Below are 6,000 nucleotides of genomic sequence, written 5' to 3' on the forward strand. Positions count from 1 at the left end.
AGAGGATGAGAGGGGTGAAGAGAGGGGGGCTGAGATGGGGGGTTCAGTGTGGAACAGAGGGGATGAGAGGGGTGAAGAGAGGGGGGCTGAGATGAGGGGTTCAGTGTGGAACAGAGGGGATGAGAGGGGTGAAGAGAGGGGGGCTGAGATGGGGGGTTCAGTGTGGTACAGAGGGGGTAGGAGGGGTGAAGAGAGGGGGGCTGAGATGGGGGGTTCAGTGTGGAACAGAGGGGATGAGAGGGGTGAAGAGAGGGGGGCTGAGATGGGGGGTTCCGTGTGGAAAAGAGGGGATGAGAGGGGTGAAGAGAGGGGGGCTGAGATGAGGGGTTCAGTGTGGAACAGAGGGGATGAGAGGGGTGAAGAGAGGGGGGCTGAGATGGGGGGGTTCAGTGTGGTACAGAGGGGGTAGGAGGGGTGAAGAGAGGGGGGCTGAGATGGGGGGTTCAGTGTGGAACAGAGGGGATGAGAGGGGTGAAGAGAGGGGGGCTGTGATGGGGGGTTCAGTGTGGAACAGAGGGGATGAGAGGGGTGAAGAGAGGGGGGCTGAGATGGGGGGTTCAGTGTGGAACAGAGGGGGTAGGAGGGGTGAAGAGAGGGGGGCTGAGATGGGGGGTTCAGTGTGGAACAGAGGGGGTGAGAGGGGAGTCAGTAGGGTGACAGAGGGATGAGAGGGGTGAGGAGAGGGGGTCAGTAGGGAGTAGAGGGGATGAGAGGGGTACTGAGATGGGGTAAGTGGGAACTGAGGGTGACAGACAAAAGTCTGGCCAAGGCAGGCCCATAGAGCAGCAGGCATGCCAGAGGTCTGGCAAAGGCAGGCCCATAGAGGAGCAGGCATACCAGACGTCTGGCCAAGGCAGGCCCATAGAGGAGCAGGCATACCAGACGTCTGGCCAAGGCAGGCCCATAGAGGAGGAGCAGGCATACCAGAGGTCTGGCCAAGGCAGGCCCATAGAAGAGCAGGCATGCCAGACGTCTGGCCAAGGCAGGCCCATAGAGGAGCAGGCATACCAGACGTCTGGCCAAGGCAGGCCCATAGAGGAGGAGCAGGCATGCCAGAGGTCTGGCCAAGGCAGGCCCATAGAGGAGCAGGCATACCAGACGTCTGGCCAAGGCAGGCCCATAGAGGAGCAGGCATGCCAGACGTCTGGCCAAGGCAGGCCCATAGAGGAGCAGGCATGCCAGAGGTCTGGCCAAGGCAGGCCCATAGAGGAGCAGGCATGCCAGAGGTCTGGCAAAGGCAGGCCCACAGAGGAGAAGGCATGCCAGAGGTCTGGCCAAGGCAGGCCCATAGAGGAGGAGCAGGCATACCAGAGGTCTGGCCAAGGCAGGCCCATAGAGGAGCAGGCATGCCAGACGTCTGGCCAAGGCAGGCCCATAGAGGAGAAGCAGGCATACCAGAGGTCTGGCCAAGGCAGGCCCATAGAGGAGCAGGCATGCCAGACGTCTGGCCAAGGCAGGCCCATAGAGGAGCAGGCATGCCAGACGTCTGGCCAAGGCAGGCCCATAGAGGAGCAGGCATGCCAGAGGTCTGGCAAAGGCAGGCCCACAGAGGAGAAGGCATGCCAGAGGTCTGGGCAAGGCAGGCACAGAGAGAGACAGGAGAAGATCAACTAAAGCCAACCACACACATGCACCAGCTGTACTGACAGAGTCCCTTTCATACTACACTTCTCACTGGAACACAACGTTAGTCCAGTACAGTAACTGTCATAAAACTCCATATCTGATTTATGTTTGCGTATCCAAAGGAAATCAGGAAACTACCTAAAAGTGCTTTTCAATTTCTCGCCCCTGAGCCCCTTCACATCACAATGTTGTGGTTTGTGCAGAACCCAACTTAAACAAGGCCTCAGGGAACTAAAGCTTTCAACTACCAGCTCACTTTATAACAGTTTTTCTCTCTGAGAAACGATGGCAGCAAATGATTCACAAATTAATGGAATAATTCAATAAACCTGGGAAACCGTGTGGAAACCTTCAAACCTTACACAATGTTACTGCACTGACTGAAAATACCCAAGACACTAACTACTACAAACCTTACACATTCCAATGTTACTGCACTGACTGAAAATACCCAAGACACTAACTACTTTCTGGCCTTTATCTTACCAGGCTATTTTCTCTCAATCTACTTCTCTCTGAGTTTTGATTCTAAGAATAAACATGTAAAAAGTGAGAGTGCAATTCTTCTGGGTCGAATCCTCCCACAAAGACTAGTGCAGATATTGAAGTAAAATCAGAGCAAGAGACAGACAAACCAAGGCACTGAGGCTTCCTTCCGAATCCTCTCCTTCAGCTTAGAACCACTGCCTCAGCACATCACATCACAAAGTGAGTTTCCAGCCACACTAACTGCAACTCTCTACACTGCTATCCCTGAGACGTCAAGCAAACTTTGGTCTTGTTGTCGTAATGTACTAACAGTAGAATCTAGCTTTCTTTTTGTGGTCTTGAATTCTGAAACAAATCGTGCATAATCAACTTTGCATGAGTGCAATTGTATTCTTTTCCATAGGATTCAGATGAAGGTTCCATGCAATTTTCAAATTACAGGGATTACTAATTACAAATAACCATCTCTCACCTGCTATGCTCCCTGTGCTAATGGTTCAGGCCAGTAAACAGGAGCTAGCCACTAGCCAGGGGCAGTAAAGGGGAGCTAGCCTCTAGCCAGGGACAGTAAACAGGAGCTAGCATCTAGCCAGGGGCAGTAAAGGGGAGCTAGCCACTAGCCAGGGACAGTAAACAGGAGCTAGCCTCTAGCCATGGGCATTAAAAGGGAGCTAAAGTAGCCACTAGCCAGGGACAGTAATGGGAGATAGCCACTAGCAGTAAAGAGCAGCTACAGTAGCCACTAGCCAGAGGCAGTAAACGGGAGCTAGCCACCAGCAAGGGACAGTAAATGGGAGCTAGTCACTAACCATGGGCATTAAAAGGGAGCTACAATATTCACTAGCCAGGGGCAGTAAAAGGAGCTACAGTATTCACTAGCCAGGGGCAGTAAAAGGAGCTACAGTATTCACTAGCCAGGGGGCAGTAAAAGGAGCTACAGTATTCACTAGCCAGGGGCAGTAAAAGGGAGCTACAGTAGCCACTAGCCAGGGGCAGTAAAAGGAGCTACAGTATTCACTAGCCAGGGGGCAGTAAAAGGGAGCTACCGTATTCACTAGCCAGGGCCAGTAAAAGGAGCTACAGTATTCACTAGCCAGGGCCAGTAAAAGGAGCTACAGTATTCACTAGCCAGGGGGCAGTAAAAGGGAGCTACAGTATTCACTAGCCAGGGGGCAGTAAAAGGAGCTACAGTATTCACTAGCCAGGGGCAGTAAAAGGGAGCTACAGTATTCACTAGCCAGGGGCAGTAAAAGGAGCTACAGTATTCACTAGCCAGGGGCAGTAAAAGGAGCTACAGTATTCACTAGCCAGGGGGCAGTAAAAGGGAGCTACCGTATTCACTAGCCAGGGCCAGTAAAAGGAGCTACAATATTCACTAGCCAGGGCCAGTAAAAGGAGCTACAGTATTCACTAGCCAGGGGGCAGTAAAAGGGAGCTACAGTATTCACTAGCCAGGGGCAGTAAAAGGAGCTACAATATTCACTAGCCAGGGGCAGTAAAATGAGCTACAGTATTCACTAGCCAGGGGGCAGTAAAAGGAGCTACAGTATTCACTAGCCAGAGGGCAGTAAAAGGAGCTACAGTATTCACTAGCCAGGGGGCAGTAAAAGGAGCTACAGTATTCACTAGCCAGGGGCAGTAAAAGGGAGCTACAGTATTCACTAGCCAGAGGCAGTAAAAGGAGCTACAGTATTCACTAGCCAGGGGGCAGTAAAAGGGAGCTACAGTATTCACTAGCCAGGGGGCAGTAAAAGGAGCTACAGTATTCACTAGCCAGGGGCAGTAAAAGGAGCTACAGTATTCACTAGAGAATAATCACTGAGGATGTTATCTGAGATCACTGAGGATGTTATACTGCAGCATTAGTAACCCTGGGATAAAGTACCTCTGTGTTTTCATATCAGCCTAGCCATGGGCATTTAATACAGCCGCAGGTGGATTCACTTTTGTCTTTAGAAAAATATGCTGTATTACAGTGTGCATGACATATTATTAAAACAATAACAAATCTATAATGTTGGGCTCTACAGAATGCTGCTCCTGCACTCCTCTTTCCACAGCCTCAAAATGGTGGCCACGATAAATCCCCCCTTCCTCCTCCTTACTCTCTCTACCCTTCCCACTAACTCTGGAGCTGGGACCGTGTCTGTGCTGTCAAACGGTGGGGAGCAGGGAGTGACTTGTGGAGAGATAAGAAGAAATAGTGGTGTCTTCAGAGTAATACAGTGCAGGAGAGATGCAGCAGATTAGGGCCCAGTCGCAGCTTTATATTCCTCTAAATATATCAACAGCAGCATGTGTCACAGCCGCCACAGCCCCTGTTCCATCATCCCACAGAAAAACGAGACTCTGGGGCTACAGTCGACAGACCAGCCAAGCAGCCGTGTCAACCCTCGCTCCCTCTTTTCATGCCTCTCTTTTTATAGATACACTATATATCTCTCTCTGTCTCTCTCTAGATATCTCTTCCTCCCTCTCTTTGTCTCTCTCTCTGTCTCTCTCTAGATATATCTCTTCCTCCCCTCTCTCTCTCTCTCTCTCTCTCTCTCTCTCTAGATATATCTCTTCCTCCCCTCTGTCTCTCTCTAGATATATATATTCCTCCCTCTCTCTGTCTCTCTCTAGATGTCTCTTCCTCCCTCTCTCTTTGTCTCTCTCTATAGATATGTATCTTCCTCCCTCTCTCTCTGTCCCTCTCTATAGATATGTCTCTTCCTCCCTCTCTCTGTCTCTCTCTAGATATGTCTCTTCCTCCCTCTCTCTGTCTCTCTCTAGATATGTCTCTTCCTCCCTCTCTCTGTCTCTCTCTAGATATGTCTCTTCCTCCCTCTCTCTTTGTCCCTCTCTATAGATATACTGTTTCCCTTTTTCTCTTCTATTCTTCGTTCTATCCCTCCCAACTCAAAAAACACCGAACTGCTCCTTCATCCTGTCTATAGTATCAGCCATGTCTAGTATAGAGGACTTGTATGTCCTGTTCAGTCGGTATGAGAGACGCAGTAGGATACAGCCGTGCTGTTTCTGCTTCTCCAATGTCATGCCCTTCACATGTCTCTCTCTCCGACAGACAGACGGCTGTAAAAGCTTTCAGTGAGTTGTAAAAATTGAAATGGTGCCTCCAGTCTGGAATGGAATATTCCATACGTGAAATGTATTCTAAATCTCTTATGGACATGGCACTCGATGACGCTTTGTGTGAGCTAAATCTGTCTGTCTGTCTGTGTCTGTCTGTCTGTGTCTGTCTGTCTGTGTCTGTCTGTCTGTGTCTGTCTGTCTGTGTCTGTCTGTCTGTGTCTGTCTGTCTGTGTCTGTCTGTCTGTGTCTGTCTGTCTGTCTGTCTGTCTGTCTGTCTGTCTGTCTGTCTGTCTGTCTGTCTGTCTGTCTGTCTGTCTGTCTGTCTGTCTGTCTGTCTGTCTGTCTGTCTGTCTGTCTGTCTGTCTGTCTGTCTGTCTGTCTGTCTGTCTGTCTGTCTGTCTGTCTGTCTGTCTGTCTGTCTGTCTGTCTGTCTGTCTGTCTGTCTGTCTGTCTGTCTGTCTGTCTGTCTGTCTGTCTCTCTCTCTCTGTCTGTCTGTCTGTCTGTCTGTCTGTCTGTCTGTCTGTCTGTCTGTCTGTCTGTCTGTCTGTCTGTCTGTCTGTCTGTCTGTCTGTCTGTCTGTCTGTCTGTCTGTCTGTCTGTCTGTCTGTCTGTCTGTCTGTCTGTCTGTCTGTCTGTCTGTCTGTCTGTCTGTCTGTCTGTCTGTCTGTCTGTCTCTCTGTCTGTCTGTCTGTCTGTCTGTCTGTCTGTCTGTCTGTCTGTCTGTCTGTCTGTCTGTCTGTCTGTCTGTCTGTCTGTCTCTCTGTCTGTCTGTCTGTCTGTCTGTCTGTCTGTCTCTCTGTCTGTCTGTC

General features: G+C 50.4%; 1 protein-coding gene across 9 annotated transcripts in view; it reads right to left on the reverse strand.

The window, feature by feature from the left end:
* robo2 (roundabout, axon guidance receptor, homolog 2 (Drosophila)) overlaps positions 1 to 6,000 on the reverse strand; it is a 388,976-nt gene that overhangs the window by 16,572 nt on the left and 366,404 nt on the right. The window lies entirely within an intron of this gene.

Source organism: Oncorhynchus mykiss, chromosome 27 (assembly GCF_013265735.2).
Source record: "Oncorhynchus mykiss isolate Arlee chromosome 27, USDA_OmykA_1.1, whole genome shotgun sequence".
In the NCBI taxonomy this organism is placed as follows: domain Eukaryota; kingdom Metazoa; phylum Chordata; class Actinopteri; order Salmoniformes; family Salmonidae; genus Oncorhynchus; species Oncorhynchus mykiss.